Genomic DNA, 25,423 nt, shown 5'->3' on the forward strand with positions numbered 1-25,423 from the left:
GACAGGGTCTTGTTCACCATCCCAGAAGCAGCTTCATTTCTTTGGGTTTTTGGGGGTTTTTTCTTCTTCTCTTCTCCATCATTTCTTTTCCCTTTCCCTGCAGGATGCACCTAAAAGAATGCTGACTGTTGTCTCACACTTATGTTTCTGTACCCACCATGGAACTTACTCCCCACTGTGTTTCCTTGTGGGGTGAGGTGGGATTTACTCACCCAGCAGCAGTGTGGAATTGCATTTGGGGGAGAAGAGCCCCAGTTCTGGGGCCTCACGGCCTAGGTTCAAACGCTGCCCCTCACCACTTGTGTCATCTTGAGGAAAGCTACTCAGTTACAGGGATGATAATAAGAGTACCCTTGCCATTGAGTTATCATGATAATTACAGGAGGTAATTCATGAAAATCCTCTGGAATATCTTAAGTGCTAGGTATGTACGCTCTTTCGTTTTTGGATGTAAACTCAGGATTAGGGTGAAACTATATTGCAGAACAGGCAGATGTGATTTGGGGTGTCCTCTCATCCTCTTCCGTATGACTCTTCCAATACTCCGAGGGGGACCAAAGCGGGGAGTGAAGAAGTGATGTGACATTCATGCAGCCCAAGTTTTTGCTAAGCCAAGTTCAAACTGCACTGACTGTGCACAAGCAAAGGCTAAATTAGGTAGGCTCCTTCTTATAGCCTTTTCTGCCCTCTTGTCGATTATCTTTGAGGAGTAACTGATGACTTGGAGAAGAACAAGCCATTTCAGAGCAACACACTGCTGTGTTTTTTTAAAAAATAGAATTAAGACAATGTGCATCTTTATGCATATTTAAATATAGGGTTTGTAGTTACAGAAAAATGAGGATCACACAGATGATGTATTTTTAAAATCTCCCAGCCTCAAGTACCACATAATATAGCTTAATTCACTGTCAGTCTCATGCCAGCACACAAAGGCAAAGCCTAAAGTGAGCCAGGCCTCAAAATGAGTAATGTTAGTTGCTGAAAGGTCTGTAGGTACAAGAGCAATGAAAACAAAGAGACCATAAGGGGAAGAAAAGCAAATGTCTGTCACTGTGTATATGTGTATCTATCTATGTTTCTGTCTATGTCTCTCTCCCTCTGTCAGTCTTTCTGTGTGTGTGTGTTTCTTACTCTATCTCATTCTGTCTCATGCTGTCTCTCTCAGTCTCTCTCTTTCTGTCCTACACATGTGCACACATACACATATTAATGACTTTAATTATTCAGAAATGGAAATATGACAGCAATAATCAAGAAAGATGCAGCATTGCGTATAAGAGAAAAGGATAAGAATAGGGAAGTTAAGTATCCCTTTACCTGGCCCGTGCTTTCTTCAAGATCGAGTTTTGTGTCTCAAGCTGACTAGTTACACGTCAAAAATTAATCTCTCATGAGTCTGACTTAGGAAGAAATACACAAGCTGGGAAAGTAGCCACTTATTTGAAAACAAATTTGCAACCAATATTGATCCCTTACAACTGTTTAGTTGTAAAGGATGAAATGAAAACGTCAATTGGATAATATTTGGATGAGCAACCAAAAGATGCAAAAGAACAATGTTACGTATGAAATTTTCGACAAAATAAAAATCTGAGTTTAAGGATTCATCATATCGTGTATGTGCAGTAGTGGTTGTCAGGTCACACTAGGAAGACATGGAAATAATTGTTATAATTTTAATGCTTATTCACAGAACAGGCTTATACTAGACCTAGGAAACGTAAGTCTTGAATTAAGTTCCAACATCTTTTTTTAAACTGTACCTCAGATTCCCAGTGATTCGTGCTGCCCTTCTAGGTTGTTACAATGCCCGGCTGTTACCTCGTCCAAGAAAACTTGTATTCTCTCAGTATAACTCGTGTGATTAAAGGAACATAGTGTGATTTAATACATGCAAAGGTGGAATGATTTCATGTATTACAGAAGTGTTTACACTTAGAGTATTTTTTGAATCCCTAAATGAGTGTCTAATTTCCAAAAATGTAGGTAATCTCTTTCAAAGTAATGAATATTTCACAGTGGGATTAGTGTATTTTAAAAAGCAAAATGGAATACAAAGGTTTAATATTCAAATAAAAATACCCTACTGTTAGCTTGAAAAGTATCCACTTCTTTCTAGTCTCCATTAGGTGGGAAAAAGTCAGCATATATTTTCAAGTGTTATCTGGTTGACTATTCCTTAAATAATTCTTACTGTTGTTTTTTAACAAGTAGAGGTTTTTTAATTGTAGTATGGTTGACTTACAGTGTTGTGTTAGTTTCATGCGTACAGCAAAGAGGTACAATTATACATATATATGAATGGATAAAGAAGATGTGGTACACGTGCGCACGTACACACACACACACACACACACACACACACACACACACAATGGAATATTACCCAGCCATAAAAAAGAATGAAATAATGCTATTTGCAGCAACATGGATGGACCTAGAGATTATCATACTAACTTCAGTAAGCCAGACAAATACATATGATATCACTTATATGTGGAATCTAAAATATGACACAAATGAACTTACAAAACAGAAATAGACTCACAGACATAGAAGAGAAACCAATGGTTAACAAGTAGAGTTTTATTAAAGTCTGTTTTCTTCTTCCCTTAACCTTGCCCATGAGTTTGGCAGGGGTGATCTCAGAAAAATGGGCGTTACTAGAATGAGACCATTTCTGTAAAATCCAGACGGACCTTTCTAAGGGAAGACAGGGACCCCTCCATTGCTGTCAGCCATCAATCAAGAATAAGCTCCTCCCCTGGCCTGGCCCTGGGCATCCTCCAGACTGCTTCTGGTTCACAAAGACTGGGGTATAGCCTTGCTTACTAGAAGGCATTGATTGTTCAACAACAAACACAGCCCAAGACAAAATATAACGTCTATAGGTATTTTCAGGATTTTAATCTGGGAACTCACAAATGAACTAAGGAGAGTCAAATATCTTAAGTGGGAAAGAAGAATAATACTACATGAATAATACAAATATCTTCATTACCATAGTGCCTATTCCCTGATATAATTCGTGTCATTCTTTTGTTCCACTACTTGGGCCCAAACTGAGGGAAGTCTTTTAACACTGGATGCAGCAAACATTTTTTTCCCCAAACTCTGGGAAGCCAGGATCCTTTCTTACATATCAGTTTTATAGTGAGATGTGGGAATCCACATATGACTTTTGAAAATGATACCTAAATCACAGTCCACACTCTTCCTTCGGTTTCTTTATCTTCACCCGCAGTAAACAACCTAGTGCTTTCATTAACGTTTTTGCTTCTGTGTCTTCTTGTAAAAGTTTAAAGGTGTATTGTATAAAATCAATGAGAACTCATTGTGAGATTTCGAAAATAAGCGAAAGAACACACACACAAAGAATAAAAGGGACTGTCACAGCCATTTGTTCCAGACACAAAAGGAACCTCCAGGGGACCATTCGAGTGGTCATCTGATCTACAATCCCAAGTTCCCAAGTTATAGCCACTGTTAATATTTTGATCTGCAATTTGACCTATATGAAATTGCTGATAATTGACTGTTTGGGACCTGTTCAATCAGCAAATTCATTTGGTTAAACCTAAATTTTCTGTGTCTTTTTAAGGATTACTTTATGTGTGTATTTGTGCTTTTAAGATTGTGGACAGGTTGTCCAGACAACATTATACCTAGGTTGGTTTTTTTATCTTAATATAATACAGAGTACATTTTGCCATGTGACTGTTCTTTAAAAATATAATCTTTAAATGAGAGTTTCTTTTAAGGAGCTCTTTCATCTGTTTTTTTGCTTCATAGATTGGGGGTCCTGGGCTCCAGGAGGGGTGTTATTCAGCAACATGTGTTAACCGTTTACCAACCAAAGGCATTGCTTAAGCCAGCAGAAAAAAACTATATTAGCTTAGGACATTTGAGCATTTTCTGAAAGGTATTTAACAAGAAAAACTCCAGGGAAACTGATTAAATACATTATTTACGCCACCAACAGTATTATATTTCCTGAGAACAGCTGTACAATAGGAATTGACAGAATTATAATTCTTCATATCAAAATTGACCTTTCCAAACATTTGAGAGGTTGGAATTTTAGCTAAATCCATTTTGAAGAGTTCGTTCGATTTTCAAGTTTGTATCTAAGAATGTCATGGTTGCATTTCAAAATGTGGTATTCGAAAATATGTATTTCTAAATATTATCATTGAATGTTTTTTCTATCCCAGATCAATTAGTTTTTGTTTTGCAACATAGCATGCAGTATTTCGTTTCCAGAAAAATAAATTTATTTTTCATGATGTCACGGAGTCTTTGAATTTTGAGAGAAATACTTATCCAGAGTCAAGAGCACATTAATTTTCAAGATAGGCTAGACTCTGACGAATCGATTTTTTTTTTCTGAAGTACAAAAGGATCCTGAGCTGTTTGTGCAATGCAGCATTTACCCTGGTTCCCCTAAGGAAAACCTCACCTGGCCAAACAAGATTGGGAAAAGCAAGAGTCAGGATATACCTGCCTTGAGGAAATTCCAATGCATTGCTCAGTTTTAACATTTCTGACTAATCCTGTTGTAAAGATAATGATAACATAGTATTTAAGCCAGTATTTCCCAAATTTATTTGAGCACCAAATCTCTTTTTGGAATATTGTGGAGCTCCTAGGACTTGGGGTGAAGTCTAGAAAATACTGTAAACACCTATGAAGAGTCCTTTGATTGCTCGATTTTGTCTCCTCTACACACTGTCATCTTGGTCATTTATTAGAATCCCGACAGTTAAGGTGGCTCTCTACTACAATGTCAGCAAGCGTTACTTTTTATAAAGATGATAAATTGTTGTATCAAAAACTGTGATCTACAGTGTGGCATTTAAATATCAATATTTTTAATAAGCAAAAGTGTACAGCACTGTGAATGATGATGAGTTCTAATATTAATTTCCATTGTGTTCCTTATACACACATACACACACACACACACACACACACACACACACAAAATGGATGACAGACTGTAGATCAGATGACCACTCGAATGGTCCCCTGGAGGTTCCTTTTGTGTCTGGAACGAATGGCTGTGACAGTCCCTTTTATTTCCCCACACAGTTACTGTTTCATGACAGTATCCCTGAGTACCCTGCTTATCTTGTATCTTCTAGAAGCATTTATAAATCTTCTCAGTCTCTACCTGCAGTTTAAGTTTGTTTCTTTTAATCACCTGTATTCCCAAGGAGTCTGGCCTAGCTGCATTTCTCTCTGAGAAGTGCCTGCTGTTAAGAGTTTACCAGGCAGGACCTCATTATTTGCTCTGGTCTTCTCTGTGTGTCTACTTTGGTAGCAATGTGGACCTAAGGGCACATTTGGGGCACACAGCCCTTACCTACAGTCTTGTGAAAGAGATGGACCCATGAATAGATGAGTGGGGGTAACTTTTAACTACAGGGAGTGTGGGAGTCTCAGAACCTAGCAGTCCAGAGAGGGAGTGTGGTGACGACAGAAGCTGAGAGAGGCCAGCAGGGCATCAGGTGGGGCAGATCCTCTCTGACTTGGACAGGAGCTCAGCCTTCATCATGTGGGGGCTTTGTTTTCAAGTTACTTTTCCATTAGAATGTAATATATGGCCATTAAAAAAAAAAAAAACTTAGAAAATAAGAATGTTAGATTTTTAAAAATCACACACATTCCCATCATTTAAAAGACAGGCATATTATCATTTAGCTGTAGTATTTCCTTCCTCTTTTTCACAAGGGGCAGTTATTTTTTTTATCATTCCTCTGAGGTAGGTTGATGATTTTAACTTCAGGCTCTGGATGAGAAAAGCAAGGCACTGAATCACATTAACTACCCAGAGTCCAAATTGCTTCTATTGCGGAAGACCCAGCATGGAAATTTCCTGAGTCCTGAAATGAAGAGTAAAAATTGGGGGAAAAGAAAGAAAGAAAGAAAAACTTTATTCTCCAAACAAGCAAATTCTAGGCATAGAGAAAAATATGCCTTTATTATTATTAATTTTAACTTTTAAAAACATATCTGCCTTAGACGTTTTAAACTGAGCTAATATGATTACTAATTCTTCATCATCTAATGAATTCCGAAGTGTAATTGATGAGTTTGGCTGTCTCATTACCAAGGAGAGATCTTAGACTGCAAATTTGTTAGTGGTCCTTTAAGGTGTTTCTCTGATTCCTGTGTTTTTCCATGTAGAGCAACTTACTGAAAGGAGTGTTTACTCATTTTCACTTGATACAACACAAGCCTTTAAAAATCCTTTCTCTGAATAGTAGTTCTTGTTGTTTTCCTGAAATATATTTTTCCAAGGATTATTTCCCTTTTATGACACAGCATTGGAGCACTGGCTAAAGGTTGCTTCCAGTCTGCCCTTGGTACAAGACTGCCTCTGAGAACCAACAGATAATAAAGAGATGCTGCTGAGAACGCTGTTTTTCTTGCCCAAAATCAGATAGACTTATCTATTGATCAGTAGATAGACAGAGATAATATCCAATTACAGTGAGGAAAGTGGGAAACAAATTGCTAAATATTTTTGATAAGTGAATAGCATTTCCTACTGAAATAAATGTGATGATCCTAGGACCTATAAGTTACAGTTTTAGGAATATATAACTATAAAAATTAACATACATGGACAGAGACAAAGGATTATTGTTTGTAATAGAAAAAAGGAAACAATCCTGTTCTCATAAACAGTAAAAGGAATTGAATAAATTGTGGCACATCCATGCTGAGGTGGGTTCACCAGCTCTTACAAAGCGTGTGTTAGATCCACTGGGATGGATGAGGAATTTGTGCTGTATTGTTTAGTGAGAAGGGAATATGCATAATAATATAAATGGCAAGATAACAGTAAAGGAAATGGGTAAGTTTGAATGAAAAGTGAAAGCACATGTAATGATAAACATCAAACTGTAAACATTCAAGGGATTAAATTTGGGAGTGAGAATGGGAGGAAGACAAAATCTGTTTTTTCCTTTTATGTAACTAAGTATTGTTTGGTTTATTAAGTGAGCTTAATAAGTGAGTGAGTAATAACTTTATAACTTAGAAAAGAAGAAAAGCGTTTTATTATGTATTGTTATACAGGAATGGTCATTTAATTCTGTTTCTAAGTTGCTAGGCTGCCTAGAATTCAGGCTGACAGAGATTAAGACCTAAGAACAGAAAATGAATGACAGAAGCAGGGTGAACAACACAGCTTCCTGCCCCTTAGGACTCTTCCCGCTCTGTTTCCATAGGTTCCTTAGAATTGTAAATAAGTTAGTCTCCTAAACTTACTCACAAGTGCATGTATCAACTCATAAATAACTCTATCTCCACTATGAATAAAAAGGTAGAAAATAATAGTTTTTCTGGATAAAAGGAAAAGTGAAAGTTTGTAACCCATGGCCCCTCTTCTCGCCTCATTTCTACCAGTAATACAGATTAACTACTTTCTGACCACGCTGTCTTACCAGTTTAAGAAATATTATGGTGAATCACATGCAATAAATTACCCTTTCACCCTTTCATTCAGATAATAGGTCCCACAGAATATCCAGTGGTGTGAGTTGCCTTCAAATTAATTGTTATGAAAGGAGCTGTGGTTTTGAAATGTGCTTGTTTGTTTTTTATCCTTATACCAAAAGGTGTTAGTTAGCAAACAGGGATATTTCTCTTCTGTCATCATACATGTTCTACTCAAAGGTCATATTTTATTTTAAATCCACCACTTGGAAGAGAAGGACAAAACTCAGAAATGGTAGGACTTGGGCTAAGTGATTCTTTAATTCTTTTCAGCTTCAACATTCTATGATTTTGTGATTTTAAAGAAAAATAAAAGCCAAACCTACAGATAAAGCTAGACATAATCTTCCAAAGGCTTTTGTTCACTGTAGGACTGAATAGAAAATTGGGAGTGTCTTAGTCTTCTAGGGCTGCTATAGCAAAATACCAGATTAAGCTTAAACTGGAGGCTGACGGGCCAAGATCAAGGTGCCAGCAGCGTTGGTTTCTGGGGAGGGCTCTGTCCTTGGCTTGCAGACAGTGCCTTCTCAGTGTGTCCTCGAGGGGCCTTTCTTCTGTGCATGGGGGGTGGCGGTAGAGAGCAAGAGAGAGCTTGTTCTCGAGAGCACTGCGTATCTCCTCCTCTTCTTATAAAGACACAGTCCTATTGGATGAGGGCCCAACCCTACGACCTTGGGGGTTAGGGCTTCAACTTATTATGACTTTGAGGAAGACACAGTTTAGTCCATAACAGGGAGAAAAATAGGCATAGGATACTGTAGGATACTAAAGTTGTGTATGTTTCACTTTATGCTAAGTTTCTGCTTTCTGAGTTTTCAGTGCATCTTTTAGTAAAAGCAATAAATTGAAGTGACATTTAACTGCCTTTTCCAGCCAGCAGTCATAATCTTTAAAGTCTGATTTTATAAAGTCATGCGTTATTTCATTAAATTTTTAAAATGTCTTTATGGTTAACATTTTATGCAATATATATATATATATATATGCATATATCTTTCTAAAGGGTTACATTTAAAACTATCTTTTAAAAAGTTTTACTTTTAAAATAGCTTTAGTGTTGAAAGAGCTGTTTAAACCTCAGTTAGATGTTAAATGTCATCAAGCTTCTGTTATTTAACTGGCACTGTAGAAATACTAATTAGTTGTTAAATACTTTTTTTTTCAGAATTATAAAACCAATTAAAATATAGAACACAAAACTCACATCTAATTACAGAAAGAACTAACCAACAAGCATTCATATTATTGGTTAAGTTCCTTTCAGTCACTTTTCTGTGTCCACAGAGCAAAAAGTGAAATTACAAAATTTGGGGAATACTCTTCACCCTGTTTTATGTGTCTAGCTGAATTTAGCCTCCAACTTTTACCTCAGCAGCACGAGATTAGGTTTGCTCAAATTGGATTGACAAGCGGTCCTTTTCCATGAATGGGGGTAGTGTTTCCTTCTCCCATTAAGACTCTGTCAAAATTGAAATGAAGAACAATACTTTTCACTTAATTGTCTGTTGATACTGCCTCGAATTTCTAGAACTCTTGGCCTAATGAGATTTATAGGAGTCTCAGTATCTGCTCCTGCAGGCCTCAGGCTCAGGTTGTGGTAAGAATTGAAAACTAGCAGGCTGCAGGTCTCAGGCCTGCCCAGTCTCTGTGCAGTAAATGGGGAGATTCATCCCCTTCTGTTAGTTTCTGGGAGAACCAACAAGAGATCTGGGGTAGGCCTTGGCAAGAGACAGTTTGTAGTTTATCTTCCCCAAACCCTGGTTTGCTCTCCTCATTCTAATTTAAACGTAGATGCCATCCACCGCCATGCCAGCACACCTCCTGTGAAGGTAAGGGACTTAATGATCTGATGTGCTCCACCATTACCAGTCCACTCACCCCAAAATACTGAATCTTGCCCATGTTCCCAACCACTGGCTGAGGTCTTGTTAGCTTATATGAACCACCAAGTTGGCTACGGTCTTGATAACAAGTGTGGAACCTGCCTGGAAGACTTCTGAAACTGTGCTCCCCGTCAGCCAGCCTGGCCCACTGGATCTCATTCTGGGTTTGCAGTGTCTCCTTAGATACTTGTCGACTGAAAAAAATGCACAAGCTAAAAATTGAGGATTACGTTTATTCGGCAGACATACTTAAGCCTAGGTGACAGCCTCTGAGGGATTGCTCTGAAGAGGTGAGGGAGGAGCCGGGATACAAAAGAGTTTTTGCAAAATAGCTAGGTAGTCGGAACATCAAAAGATTACTGTTAATTAAAGAAAAACAGACATGTCATGTTAATGAATTTAGCATTTTTCTATGTAGAGGAAGATGCAAGAATCTAGACTCATTGAAACCATTCCTTTGATGTGCACCTTAACTATCTAGGGCCAGTGTCTTGCTTTTCTCCATCCTGAATCCCCTCAGGGTGCACAGTCAGGGGACAGCTGCAGCGGGCTGACGGCTTGATGGCCACAATATCCTTTGTTTACTGATGTGGCAGGCAACATTGTTTGTCTCCACGCTGAAGTCAGTGGTGATACAATACTCACTGACTGAAAAAAAAAAAAAAAACTCCCAAAGTGGATGATTTTCTTTAGCTCCGGAATGCCATTCCCATTTGCGGTCTCCTCCCTCCCACAGTGTTGTGCTGTCAGGAATGCCCAGGTAGAGCCTATCTTAGAACACTTGGTGTCCACCAGGAACTCTTGTTGTGCTGCTTGCTCTGAGCAAGGTTTATTGACCAAAACAGCCAAATGACTTCCCAGAATCCTTGTAGTGATTGATGGACCAAAGGAACCCCTCTACTCATTCCGACCAGGAGTTGTGTTCATTTCATAAGCAAGATGAAGTCAAACAAGGATAGAGAGAGGAGGATAATGGTAAATAGAAAAAGATGAAGCAGCACCAAGTTTTCTCTCGACAATCCCTGTAGAGCTGTGGTTCTACACAGAGCAAGCAAGCATCTGTTTCTTTATCTATAAAATGCGGGTAGCAATAGATAGGGCTGTGATGATGAAATGATTGGGTGTATGTCAAGGGCTTGGAATAGCGCCTGGAATATGGAGAACATTCAGTAAATGTTTGTTGTTGCTATTGTTGTTCCTACTATTATTAAATGGAATTTGAAATGGAAAGGATCTAAGCTAGTTCCTTAACTGGTCAACTTGGAGACAGTTATTTGATCCCTGAGCCGTCTCTGCAAATTGGGAGTAATACCAGTCTGGCACACAGGAAACAACAACTTATTCTCTCACCCTCTTTCACCTGCTGTGATTTTTGTTTTCCTTCAGTTACAAAGGAATGAATGAGTTTATTCGCAAGAACTGTTGCATGTTTTCATTAGTTCTGTCTCTCCCTCTCTAGATGGTGTGGATAAAAAAGAGAAGATGGGCTCTGAAGGGAACAAATAAAAATGCAAATCTGAATGAGCAAAGATATTTAGTGAATGCTGTTTTTGAATAAGAACTGAATGCAAACCAGACCTAGCATAATATATACATTTTTGGAACTATATTTATCCTATTCCCACGAAATAGGCTGTCAGGCTCAACTTTGTCAAAGCACTTGTTATCAGATAAGGAGGTTAAAAGACTAAAGATACGTTGTGAAATTAAATAGGGGAATATTCTAGGTCCTCCCTGAGAGTTTGGGGTCTAATTTCCACCAAATACTAGAAGTTATTCTGTCTCTGGCTTTGTTTTCCTCATTATTTGGCTAACTGCATAATTACAACAATGATCTCTAGAATCGCCAATTATATTTTGATTATGAAACCTTTTGAACCATGTTTACTGGGATTTGGAAGAACCTGTCAGTTATACTGAGAGATTTGAAGCTTACCCCTAAATGAACGTCATGTGCAATTAATTTGCAATAGAGTGAATGTGAAGCTAGGATGAAAGCCAGTTCCCTCGCTGGTTTTCAAAATGAATGCTTTGCTGAAATCTAATCTAGAGAAACTTAGATAAACTTCAGGGTGTTCCGTCTTATTTATTGTTCTCCAATTCATTTAGCGAATAAGGTCTTTTTATTAGCAGACACGTTAATGACTGAATGGTGTTCGTTTCTTTTGTCATTAATCGTGTCACTTAATTTTTATTACTGAGAGATATGTATTTGCTTATTTTCAGTTATGTGAATCTCAATATGTAGGCATGTTGGGACACTCTTAATTGTAAATTAGACAAGTGTGTCCTGGATATTTATTAATTTTAATGATAAAACCCATATAACAAAGACATATTGAGCAACTACTAGGTGCAAGACACTTAGTAAGTTACTGTGAAAAGACCGGCACGTGCTTAGTGGAATTCACTGAGCACTTGCCCTTTAAGTCGTTAGATTCGATAAGGAATCTATGGTGAAAGATGAATTCTAGGCTCACCGGCATACCCCGTATGGCAGAAAACGTCTATTTGTTAGATAGAGAGGAGAGACAGAAATCAGTATTAAAGAGGCCTCCATATTGGTTTTTGGTAGACTTCCTTGATTTTACTTTCTTTATTTTAGACTTTTATGGATTGCATTTTTTGGCAACTAGGTTGATTTTCCTTGTTTGATGACTTACCCATCACTTCCTCTGGTAGGAATGAGTGTTTTAATACACCGTTGAATTTTCTCCTGAAGTTCCCATTGCAGAGATACTATTTCCTAAGGAGATGCTTGTATCTAAAAGGAGCAGGGCAATGAGTGGAAAGAGACAGACAGCCTGGATTCAAGTGACCTCTGCTCACTCACACCCTCAGCCTCAGTTTCCCCATGCATAAAGTGAATGGCTCTCATGAAAGAATGGCTCCAGCCACTTCCTTCCTTAGGACACACTTCTCAGACTGGGGCCCCCAAGGGAGGAGCAATCTGAGAGGCCTCGCTTGAGTCAGGTGCCCGCCTTTTGCCAAAAGGAGGAGAGGGTCCCTTGATTGATAGTTCCAGTGCTGGGAGCAGTAGTAGAGGGAGAGGCTCTGGGCATGGGGGGTTGAGTGGTTTTGAGCCAGGAAAGTGGCTGATGTTCCCTGAGATACTGCTTCTCCAGCTGTGAAGGACCAATGACTTTTTTTTTTTCTTTTTTCCCAATCCTTTGCAGGTTGATAACTTTTTTTAAAAAAGACATGTAAAATAAAACTCTATCTTTAAATTATTAATCAAACATTTCTCCACCTCTGGGCTTATCCTGTCACAGACTCTCAGAGGAGTTCCTTGCATCCTTGCTGAGGAAATCCCCCTGCACATGCCCCTAGGATCCCTCTACTTCTTACCTCGCAGCCTCTTCTCATCCTCCTGTCATCTGACTTACCCTTCACCTCTCTAGAAACTGCAAAGTCCTCCTTTGAAAAATCCAGTAATATCTTATCAGGTCTTATCCTCAAGTTCTCCTGTAGCACTTACTGTTCCTTCCAGACGGATGCTGTGTCCTCAAGGACATCCCTCACAAGAACACACTTCCCTCCTCCTCTCATGGAACTTGGTGCCTTTTTCCTTCTCTGGATCAACCTTCTAAGAGAGATGCTCTCCTAAGATTCTGGCCCAAATGTCTGGCTCTGTACATTTTAAAATGTGAATATCAGTGTCCAAAGAGGGGTTAGGGGATTTTCTTTAAGATTTGATTATATCCCAAGATATCTGCAAACAATGTATTTGACAAGGGACTGAAATCCAAAATATATTTTAAAAACTTATACAGCTGAATGTCAAAAAAAGAACACCAACAACCCGATTAAAAAATGGACAGAAGCGGTCTTCCCTGGTGGCGCAGTGGTTGAGAGTCTGCCTGCCGATGCAGGGGATACGGGTTCGTGCCCCGGTCCGGGAGGATACCACGTGCCGCGGAGCGGCTGGGCCTGTGAGCCATGGCCGCTGAGCCTGAGCGTCCGGAGCCTGTGCTCCGCGGCGGGAGAGGCCACAACAGTGAGAGGCCCGTGTACCGCAAAAAATAAAATAAGACAAAATTTCAAAATGGACAGAAGACCTGCAGATACAGTTTTCCAAAGAAGGTATACAGGTGGCCAACAGGCATATGAAAAGATTCTCAACACCACTACTCATAAGGTAAAAGCAAATCAAAACTACAGTGAGATACCACCTCACACCTGTCAGAATGACTGTTATCAAAAAGACAAGGGGCTTCCCTGGTGGCGCAGTGGTTGAGAGTCCGCCTGCCGATGCAGGGGACACGGGTTCGTGCCCCGGTCCGGGAAGATCCCACATGCCGCGGAGCGGCTGGGTCCGTGAGCCATGGCCGCTGAGCCTACGTGTCTGGGGCCTGTGCTCCGCAACGGGAGAGGCCACAACAGTGAGAGGCCTAAGTACCGCAAAAAAAAAAAAAAAAAAGACAAGAAAAACAAGTGTTGGCGAGGATGTGGAGAAAAGGGAGCCCCTCGTACACTGTTGGTGGGAATGTAAATTGGTGCAGCCACTATGGAAAACAGTATGGAGGTTCCTCAAAAAAGTAAAAGTAGAACTACCATATGATTCAGCAATTCTACTTCTGGGTTTTTATATGGAGAAAACAAAAACACTAATTTGAAAAGATATATGCACCCCTATGTTCATTGCAGCATTATTTACAATAACCAAGATATGGCAGCACCTGACGTGTGTATTGATAAACGAATGGATAAAAAGGTGGCATTCTGGAATATTACTCAGCCATAAAAAAGAATAAAATCTTGCCGTTTGTGACAACATAGGTGTACCTAGAGGATACTACGCTAAGTGAAATAAGCCAGAGAGAATAAAACAAATACTGTATGATTTCACTTATATGCAAAATGTAAAAACCAAATGGACAAAATAAAACACAAACAGACTCATAGATACAGAGAACAAACTGGTGGTTGCAAGAGGGGAGAGGGATGGGGGAACAGGTGAAATAAGTGAAGGGGATTAAGAGGAACAAACTTCCAATTGTAAAATAAGTCAGAATGATGTAATGTACAGCATGGGGAATATGGTCAGTGTATTGTAACAACTTTGTATGGTGACAGATGGTCTCTAGATTTATTGCGGTGATCATTTCATAATGTGTACAAATGTCAAATCACTGTGTTGCACACCTGAAACTAATCTAATATTGTATGTCAATTATAATTCAATTTATTAAAGATTTGATCCTATCTCTGTGTGAGAATTGAACCAATCATAAGATAATGGTGTGTATATACTTCCAGTAGTGTCTGGGAGAAGATAGTGGACTGGAACTTCTAAGGGTCATTCCTGTGACTTCTCTTTGAAAGTCGACAGCGCTAAGTCATTTACTGAAAAAGGAAGGCACCATCACTAACATGTAAAATTAAGGGATGAGCAACTTTTTTTTTTTTTCTCTTCTTCTTACTTTATGTCCTTTCACTGTGACTGGAGCTTTGGCAGGCATGAGGAGTGGAACTACAAAGAGCCTTTCATCCGAAGTCAATGGATGTGTTTCTTTTGCCAATAACAGGTGCCCTAACTCTCTGACCACCTGTGCCCTCATCAGTTACGAGAGGCGGTTGGGCACCATGATCTTTGAAGTCACTTTCTAGAAACTTCTGTGATGTTCTTACATTTTTAGAAATCATTGTGTGTAACCTAGTGACTTTCCCTTTTCCAGGGTCCTGGCTTAGTGTAAACCCTATTTTCTTGTTCTCTTCTAGCACCTGTTTTCTGATTAGAGATGAAATACATGACATTCAGAACTTCCACTAAGGTACTGTAAGGTAAGCTCTTTTTTTGAGTTGAATTCTTTGCTTTAAAAAGGGGGCTGATGGCTTGATCTGTGAGCAGAGGTTAATGAAGAATAGGAATTCCTAGGTTGGTGTTTTTCAGTACAATTTATAATTGTTACTGTGTGCATCTTAATATAAATAAGTCATGCTCAACTTTTTGTGTCTCAGTAAAGGTACTTTTTTTTACTAATTTGTTCATCAGATTCAAAATTACAATGAAGGAATTTGTTGAAATATGAAATAAGTTGATTTTATTTCAAAAACGTATTGTATCTTAACTGTAGTAATGTGAGGGTTTTTTAAATAGTGGAAAATGTTTGACGTTTTAGCAAATATAGGACCTTATAGCTTGTCTAATTCATAGCTTAAATATTATCTTTTGATTATTTATATCGCCTTATTTGGAATCCTGTACAAAATCCAATCGTAAGTATGAAGAAAGAGCAACATTGTGAAAAAGCTCAATCCTTTTTAAATGTTATTGTTCATAATACTTTTTCTATTCAGCAGACAGTGCAGATAGCCTACCCAATATACATTCTCCCCTATTCCTTTCTTAAAAATTCCTGAAGTTTTGAAGGACAATAAGACTTCCCAGACTCCTTTGCTGCAGCCACATGACCCATTTCTGGCTAATGAGTTCTGAGTGATGGGCCCTGGGGAGGGTTTCCCTTCCTGAATTAATTCCCTTCCTGAAATAAAAGAGCAGAGCTTCAAGAGGAGAATATTTTTGGAACATTTTCCTTTGTTATTGCCCCATCTTTCTACCTGAAAAGTAGTTCTAAAATTTGTAGCTGCAGGGTCTTAATTTATGAAAGTGACTGAGTGATGACACAGAGAAGTCAGTGTCACTGGAAGAAGAATTTATTACTTGCATTTCCCGAGAGAAGGGGGCACTCCATGAAAGGCCATCTGAGGAAGACCAGGTCTGGTCAAGGGGCAGAAAACAGAAATGAGGAGAAAGTCTAGGTCAGTGTCTTTCTTGGGAGTTTCCTCAGGAAAGGAGAGGCAGGGCAGGGTAAACACATTAGGATTGGCCAGTTAGAATAATGTCGGTGGGCCCTGGGCTGCAAGGGTGGTCTCTGGTTGCCTGGTACTTGGCAGGGTGTTGATTTAGGCAGGGGAAATATTGACTTGGTGTGTGAGTTAGATAAGAAGGTGGATGGGACTATACCCTCAGGATTGTTTGGTTTCCATGCGAAAGATGTGCTCCAGGCCAAACCCTTTGCTATTTCTAAGAATTGGCTAGTCTTGGGACGGACAGTTTCTCCCTGGTCAGCAACTTTTAAGATGTCAAAACATCACAAAGTACAGAAAATAAAAAAACATGATTAATACAAAGCACAGCCCCCATCTTGTAATCACAAGGACAAAAGCCACAACCAGGGATATTGGAGCAGAAAGGTAAAAGGAGCTTGACACCTTGATGACACTCTTAAGCTCTAGTGAAGCTACCATTACATTTCCTGTTGTAGGAGACAAATAAATCCCTTACACAAGCTTGTTAGGTCTTCTGATACTCGGAGCCAAATGCAGACGTAGCTGATTCTAGCATTCATATCTGGTCATGATGCTACATGTATTTCTGTACCTTATTTAGTCTTCACAGTAGTGCCGTCCGGGTAAGTGTTATGATCCCCATTTTACAGTGAGGAAACTGATGTTTTGAGATGTAACAACTTTGTCCTATGATAGTAAGTGTCAAAGGCAAGGTTCGAACTTGGACCTGTCAGGTGCCCTTCCCGGTACTCTGCTACGTCAGTGCTGGTCCTGGCATTATGATGCCAGGAGCCTGTGCTGTTCTTGTGGCATCATCAGTGCAGTAATCCTTTGCATGTCCTTCGATAATACAGAAATTCCACTAGATTATCCATTTATAAAACTAAGCGAACTGGGGCTATTCCATATTTTTAAATGAAAGGAAAGAGGGGCTTCCCTGGTGGCGCAGTGGTTGAGAGTCCGCCTGCCGATGCAGGGGACACGGGTTCGTGCCCCGGTCCGGGAAGATCCCACGTGCTGCGGAGCGGCTGGGCCCGTGAGCCGTGGCCGCTGAGCCTGCGCGTCCGGAGCCTGTGCTCCGCAACGGGAGAGGCCACAGCAGTGAGAGGCCCGCGTATCGCAAAAAAAAAAAAAAAAAAAAGGAAAGAGAAAACTCTGCTTTGGGGGAATCAGGATGAATTGAAATTGCCTGTGAAAGCAGGTGAAAGAAATACTAATTCCAAGTTTTTTATTTTGCTTTTTGTTCTTTTGAAATAGAAGTTTAGGACTAATGGTCTAAATATGGCCACCAAAACTAAGCTTTTAAGCTACAGTCCTAATATTAAATACTTTCCTTCTAACAGTGTCTATTACTTCACTCAGTAGGCTCAGAAAAAAATGCAGGAAAAAGATAAATTATATAATAAAATTCCTTTCCAAAGAAAGACATGCAAGATATTGAATAAGGTACTGAGCTGAGTCGGGGGAGGAGGTGCTGGATAATGGAAAAGTCCCTGGGCTGGAAACTAGGAGATGGGAAATGCAGGTGACAGCCAGCTCTTTGGAGGCTCAAAAAAGCTCCTTCACCTCTCTGGACCTTTGCTCTTTGTTTGTAAATGGAGGGTGTATGATATTCTGATATTCTCTTAATATAAAATAATAACTTACCTTGTTGGATGTCCATTGCTAATGCAGGGAAATGCTGTGTCTACTAAAGTCAACTTTTTTCTTTTTGGCCATCCAACTAAAGAGTTATCAGTTATTTTCCTTTTGCTGTCCTTTATTTCAAATACATCCTGAAATTCTTAATTTCTTTCTGTATCTTCTGTTACAACCCTGCTCCAAGTCATCATTCTCTCTTGCCGGGACAACTGTGTAAGCTTCCTGGTGGTCTCCTGGCTTCTATTCTTGCCACACCAAAATCCCTTCTGTGTGCAAGACCAGTGTCTGGGGAAACTAGATCAGAGCTTGTTATTCTCCTGAGACCCGCTCAAAACCCTTCAACTCCTTTCTCTGCATTTAGAGTAGAACCCAAACACATGACCACATCTTACCTATCTGATACAATCAGGCTTCTACTTGTGCCTTTTCTCCCTGCTTCCTCAACACCAGTGTCCCTGTCTTTCATTCTGTTCCTTTGTGTTCTTGTCTCCCTAGGGCCCTGGCACGGCAGTCCCCTGGCTTGCAGGGCTCTGTCCCTGAAGTTTCCCATTGAGATCTCAGCTGCAAATCTTCCCTAACCACTGTCTCTAAATGAGCACTATTCCAAGTTTAATTCCATTTAAAAACTAGAAGTTTTAGGGACTTCCCGGGTGGTCCAGTGGCTGAGACTCCGTGCTTGCAGTGCAGCAGACCCGGGTTCGATCCCTGGTCAGGGAACTAGACCCCTCATGCTGCAACAAAGATCCCGTGTGCTGCAACTAAGACCCGACGCAGCCAAATAAATAAATAAAGTAAGTATTAAAAAAAAAAAAACTTAGAAGTTTTATTTTTAAGGCATATTAAAATACCCCCATATGGAAAAAGTACTTATTTGTATAGCTTAAGGGATTTAAGCAAGACATGAAGAATTCTGACATGTGTTTATGGTTTGTTGTATGGTCTAAGCTCCTTGAGGGCAGGGCCTCTCTGGTCTCTTTTCCTCACTGCCTGAACCGCAATACCTATAAAGATGCCTGTTCCCTGCAAGAAGCTTAGTAAATATTTATTGAATGAATGAATGTAGAGTCAAAAAATGCCTTAGGCAAAATATCCCAAAAGAAATTAAACGGTGCTTATAGATGTCCCCGATGGGTTTATTGCTCTAGACTGGAAAGAAAGAAAAAAAAAAAAAAAAGATGAAAAAACAAATTCTGAGAACAGGGACAGACAACAGTGCACACAGAAAATAGCAGTAAATCCTTGGGAGGGACCACTTTTGGTATTGGCACTAGTGGCATTTCTGATCTATGGTGATGGGTGACAGAGCCCAGTTCTTTGGATCTTACGTAGATTTATTAGTTAAGCCTGGCACATAGATGATTGGAAATGTTTGTTGAATGAAGGCCCAAAAGAATGAAATAATAAATTATCAAACTACTAAGAGCAAAGCTGCCTTTTTTTCCAGTGGCCAACATAATATTCCCATGATGCCAATATTTAGTCCCTGTTAGTAACAGACATTCCAAATACAGTGAGTGTGAAAAATGTTCCATGAAACTGAGTTCAATTACTGTGCTAGGCTTCTCCCTTAGAGAGCTTCAGAGTTAATTCCATCTTCCAAGTCAGTTGTCACAGGGACGATCCAGGATGGCACACCATGCAAATGTATTAAAATGCTGATGGGAAAACGGAAGCTCGAAAAATGTCTTATCTGTCAATTAAATGATGTAGCCTCGTGGTTAGATTACAGTAATTCGGGGGGTTTTTGTTTTCTGCCAGTTGAGATTTGACAGCTGTTTATAAAATATTTACGTTCTGATTTCAGTCACATTGACAGCACTTTTGGATCTTTGGAAGATGATAATTATATGTTAGGAAAATGTTTTAAAAAGTTTGAAGCTGATCTGTTGAGGGGGAAAATCTGTTTTAAAAATTGTACAAAGGAAGGAAATCCACTTTATAAAAGGATATACTTCTAATAAAAGTCAGAAATAATAGACATTTGTGACCTGAAGACACACTGCATGTGATGGGAAGGAGTATCCTTCTCCACTCTGCCTATTTTGGGTCCCTTAGCTTTTCTTAACTCTGTCTAGCTGGGTATAAGCTTCTCACCTTTTTTCACTTAATTTTGTATGTGTGATATTTGTGTGGTAGGTACTTGGGTAAATTAGATAGGATTTGGGGGCATCCATATGGAATTTCGTGAAAAAAATTTCAATACATATACTTTGTATTAAAAGAAGAGAAGATAACGAAACAGAAACAGACTCATTGATGCAGAGAACAGACTTGTGGTTGCCGAGGGCGAGGGGCGGGGTGGGGAAGAGATGGATTGGGAGTTTGGGATTAGCAGATGTAAACTATTATATATGGGATGGATAAGCAACTGTATAGCACAGGGAGCTATATGCAATATCCTGTGATAAACCATAATGGAAAAGAATATGAAAAAGAATGTGTATATATGTATCACTGAATCACTTTGCTGTACAGCAGAAATTAACACAACATTGTAAATCAACTATACTTCAATAAAATAAGTTTTAAAAAAAGAAGAAGAGAAAAGAAAAAGTATCGGGAAGAAAACTAAGTATTGAATTTCCAAATAACATGTTTTCAAATGTTTTAATGAAAAGCATAAATTCACAAATAACTTTTTCTTATGAGGTATTATGTTAGAAACGCTGACTTGTAATTTCCAATCAGTGGTCTCTCCAAAGTCTTGATACCTGCTATTTGTGGGATGCTTTGTAAGAACAAGGAGATGATAAAAAGTTTAAAACCTATTTTATAGCCATTCAGAAGGTTCCTGGAATTGAAATTATACCTAGAGAATCTGATGACTATTACTTTCTTTCATTGACAACTGTAATGTTGAAATTTCTTAGAATAAGGCAAGTGATTCTGGAATCCAGCCTAACATGTTAGTATCAAATATTTAAAGTTTTTGTAGAAAGCATATATTCTTTTGTAGCCATCACCCTGCCCATAGCTTGGACCCCACTAGATGTGTATATCAGCTCTAAATGGACAGAAGTGGGCTCAACCCTGTCTAAAGGGACCAGGAGCAAAAGTATAATTGGAGGCCCTGGACCCGCCCTCCTTCCCACCCCTGGCGCTTTCCCGCTCCTCCAGGGCCTTATGTGGACACTCAGCCTGGAAGTCCAACCCACCCCTCCCCACTGTGTCACAGCTGTCTCTTGACCACCTGCTGGGTCCTGGATGCAAGGGAGGATGTATCTTGTGAAAACACCACTGTATACCCTAGAAATGAGGAGACTTGGGCCGGTGGGCAAGGGATTCTGGGGACCTGAGTATGAAGCCTTGTCTAAAAGGAGCCCAGCTCCCCTTGGGCATGTCCCTTGGAAAGGGTGAGGGCCAGAGCGGGTCCTCTAATGCAGTGCTTCTCAAATGCAAATGTGTGTACAGTCACCTGTGCAAGTACAGATTCTGATTCATAAGGGCTAATGTGGGCCCCCGCTTTTGCATTTCTGCGGCACACCCAGCTGCTGCCGTCAGTGACTGCGCTCTGAGAAGCAAGACTGTAATGCACAAACCGAGGCAGGAGTCCCTTGCCTGGGTCTCCGGGAGGTACTGGACAGAAGTACCAGCTTTAGGTAAAGACAAAGATGTGGGCCTGCCATGGAGAGCTGTTCTCTCCAGGAACCCCCAGCCCGGATCCTGTCCACCTGGTCCTCCTCCCAGTTCTGCCCCAGGCCCCTTGGCAACCTGTCCCTCCACTCCCTCCATCTGCTTACAGCACCTAGTCCCTGAGGGGCGGCAGCTCACTCTCTGTCTGGACACTGAACTTGCCGTCCGGGTGACAGAGCCCACCTCCTCTGTGCTCAGAGCATCTCGGAGGAGCAGCAGGTACTGGGAATCCCCATTGTCCTTGCAGCCTGCGAGACCTGAGGCTCAGCACAGACCCGGCTCAGCCACACCTGCCTCTGAGGATTGGGCCCCATGCCCAAAACCTGCTGGCCACACGGGGGTCTCAGGGCATCAGTGTGAATCTTACACACCAGGGTACTGCTGCCTAACACGTAGAATGCCCCACAATTAGGCTTAAGAAGGCACTGTAAGTGAAGGTAGTAAATCTAATAGTTCTCTAGCAAGATTTTAATACATTACACGGAAATAGATGAAAAAGCAAATTCATTTTCAGAAATGACCCAAGTGAAAGCAATCCATTTTTTAAAAAAATACTTAGGGGCTTCCCTGGTGGCACAGTGGTTGAGGTCCACCTGCCGATGCGGGGGACATGGGTTCGTGCCCCGGTCCGGGAAGATCCCACATGCCACAGGGCGGCTGGGCCCGTGAGCCATGGCCGCTGAGCCTGCGCGTCCGGAGCCTGTTGCTCCGCAACGGGAGAGGCCACAACAGTGAGAGGCCCGTGTACCACACACACAAAAAAACAAAACAAAAACTTAAATTCTCAGTGGAACATTTGAACTAAAAGGAAAAGAAAATCCAGATCAGGAACAAAATAAAGCAGAAAGTCACAGATGGTATTTTTAAATAAAAGGAGCATTTGTTTGTTATGCAATACACAAAAGAAATAAAATGCAAAAAAAATCAAATTAAGTTGATCAGATGATCAAAATATATCACAGAGTAGCATTTAAGACACAGAACAGAGAACCCACAAAAATAGTATCAGAATATGAAAATAAAATAAATCTTAGGGGATAACTAAAAATTATAATGAGAGTAGCTGTAGAAAACTAAGAGTGATAGGTAAAGTAATAGAGATGATTTATTTCATAAAAATCCAAATTTGGAGTTCGTAGATGATACTTTTTAACTAAAAGAAGGTTTTCGACACAGTTTCATAACATGGATAAATTAAATTACATTCTAAGAGAAATGAGAAAGCTCATAGGCTTCCAGTGAAAATCATAGAAAAGAATGTGAAAATGAGAGGCACAAGCTTCACAGGAAACAACATGCAGCATGCATGCAGGTATAAGAAGAAATAAATCCAAAGCACATATAAGAATGCCTTGAAAAAAAAAAGATCTCATAATGTGATAAAAGGCAAAAGCTGTGGAAGTGCTGTATTTACATTGCAGCATATTATAGGGGGAAAAAAGAGAATTCAATTTACACAGTTTCTTATTATTCTGAGATTACAAATTCTGTCCAGTTTCCTTTCAGCAAAACACTTATTCAATTCTTGCTGTATGTTCCTGAGGTGAAATTTCAGACGATCTGTGCTAACGCTTTAATACACAGCTTCTCTCTTGAAGAGCTTGCAGTCCAGTTTTGATGACAAGGTACACACATTTTTTAGTAAGTGTTAAAATATAAGACCAGATTTAAATAATGTGACCAAGTTGTTTAAATACCAAACAGATTATGACCCCATAGTTGTCAGGGATTGTATGTTTAGCATGTTTATATTCTTGATACTTTTCACAGTGATAAACACATATAACTTTTGGAAAATGTTCATGATGTGTTGATGACCTGCCAAGGTAGAATAAAAGATAACATTTTTATGTGGCTTCAAGGGCATGGAGACCCCTCTATAAGAAGAGGGTGACATATTATGAGGTTTCAGGAAAAGTAGGGTTTATAGAGGCAGAAAAAAAACCCAACCCAGTAGGCATTGCAAAGGATCACAGGTATAGGGTAGAATGTTCCAGCCTCAGGACTTGGCTTGTGTGGAGGAGGGGTGGCGCTCTAAGAACAGGGCAAAGTGGGTGAGACCAAAAGGAGAAAAATTATATTTCTAAAGGAGCTTGGAATTTCATTTGAAAATAACAGAATACACTGAAAGAGTAGGAGCAGGGGAATAACATGAGGAAAATTAACTGGGCAACATTCTGTGGAAATAGATTGAAAGCGGGAAAATACATTGATAACTTTTTCAGGAAAAAGGAGATTCGAGACAAAAGAGGAAACTTCCAGCAGGAGGAAAGAATAGCCTCAAAAGACAGCATGAGGCAGTCTGGCCCTGAGTCCTTCCTACATCCGTTCTGTGTTTGCTGCCTCTTGGGTCTTCACACTTTCTGGTTCTTTGGAAGAGCTGCCTCTCATATGTAAATGGAAAATGGGCGCAAGTCGCAAAGAAAAAGCAAACAACACCCCTGCCTAGGTTTTCTTTTGATTTCTGTGTCTCCCTCCTTCTCTTTCTCCCGTCTTCCATGACCCTGTTCTTTCCTTCAGTTTCCTCATGTTCCCAGAACTCCTCAAACAGCTGCAGTTTGGCCTCTGATTCCACCCCTTCCCTGGAACGGCAGTTGCCAAAATGAGAAAGATCCCCTGGTTGATAAACCCCAAGAATTTTTGAGTCCTAACTTTCTTGACTGCTCTGCAAAATTTGTTACCAATGACCTTTTTGAAATTCCCTCTTTCCTTGTATTCCAAGGAACTTTCCTCTGCTTGAATCTCCTGGTACTCTTTTCCCCTCATTGTCTTTCTCTCTTTCTCCCTCCCTCTTTTCCTTCCTTTCTGTTTCTTTCTTCTGTCTATTGCTTAAGTACAAATCCCCTTCCCTGCCCCTGCCAGAATTCTGTTCAGAGTTCTTTTCTGCCTGATTCACTTAACTTCCAGGCTTAAGCTATGACCTTTAGCCCAGTGACTCAGATCTCTGCCCCCAGCCTAGACATCTTTCCCTAGTCCACATCTGTGCATCCAGCTGGACCACTGTAGCTGGACTTTCACCCCAGACCCCCAATCACAATGGCGGAACTGAACTGCTCTGTTCCTCTTGCCCCTCCCCAGTTCTCCATATCTCTGTCCTAGCCTTCTGTGCATCACACAGGAGCAACCCAGAAACTGAATACATCCCTTAACCTTTCTGAAATGAAAGTCTCATTATCATTCAACTTGAGCTTCTTCCTAGCTGTCTGACCTTCAGCATTACTTAACTTCTGTGTCTCTCTGTTTTCTTATTTATAAAATGGAAAAAAAATAATAGCACTTGCCTCACAGGAGTGTTGTGAAGATAATAAATGGCACATTGTAAGCTCTCAGTAAATATTAACTATTTTATTGTTTGAAGTAAGCAGACTCCCCTTGGCTTGAAAAAAACAAAACTAGTTTTCTTAGTGTGTGATTTGGTTTTTGCCTAATTCTCGAGCTTTGTTTCCCACCATTTCCTAACTTCCACCCTGATTTCTTTTTTTTTTTTTTTTTTTTGTGGTACACGGGCCTCTCACTGTTGTGGCCTCTCCCGTTGCGGAGCACAGGCTCCGGACGCGCAGGCTCAGCGGCCATGGCTCACGGGCCCAGCCGCTCCGCGGCATGTGGGATCTTCCCAGACCGGGGCACGAACCCACATCCCCTGCATCGGCAGGCGGACTCTCAACCACTGTGCCACCAGGGAAGCCCCCCACCCTGATTTCTACCGTTACAAAAAGATGCTCTAACAGGCCATGCTCTGCCCCTCCCTCTCCCAAGTTCACTGGTGCCTCTTCCCGTTACTGGATCATGACTTAGCCATGATAATTTCCACTGATCTTCAAAGTGTGTGTGGGATATCTCTTCCTGCCCTTTTCTCCCCAAGTGTAAACTAGTTTTTCCTCCATGTCCTCCTGGAGAGCCATTATCTTAGAGATCGTTCATGCTGCATTACCACTGTGTGTGCATCTCTGTGCTACCAGCTTCTT

This window comes from Delphinapterus leucas, chromosome 16, assembly GCF_059928025.1.
Source record: "Delphinapterus leucas isolate spDelLeu-1000000601 "Yukka" chromosome 16, BTC_Dleu_Yukka2, whole genome shotgun sequence".
In the NCBI taxonomy this organism is placed as follows: Eukaryota; Metazoa; Chordata; class Mammalia; order Artiodactyla; family Monodontidae; genus Delphinapterus; species Delphinapterus leucas.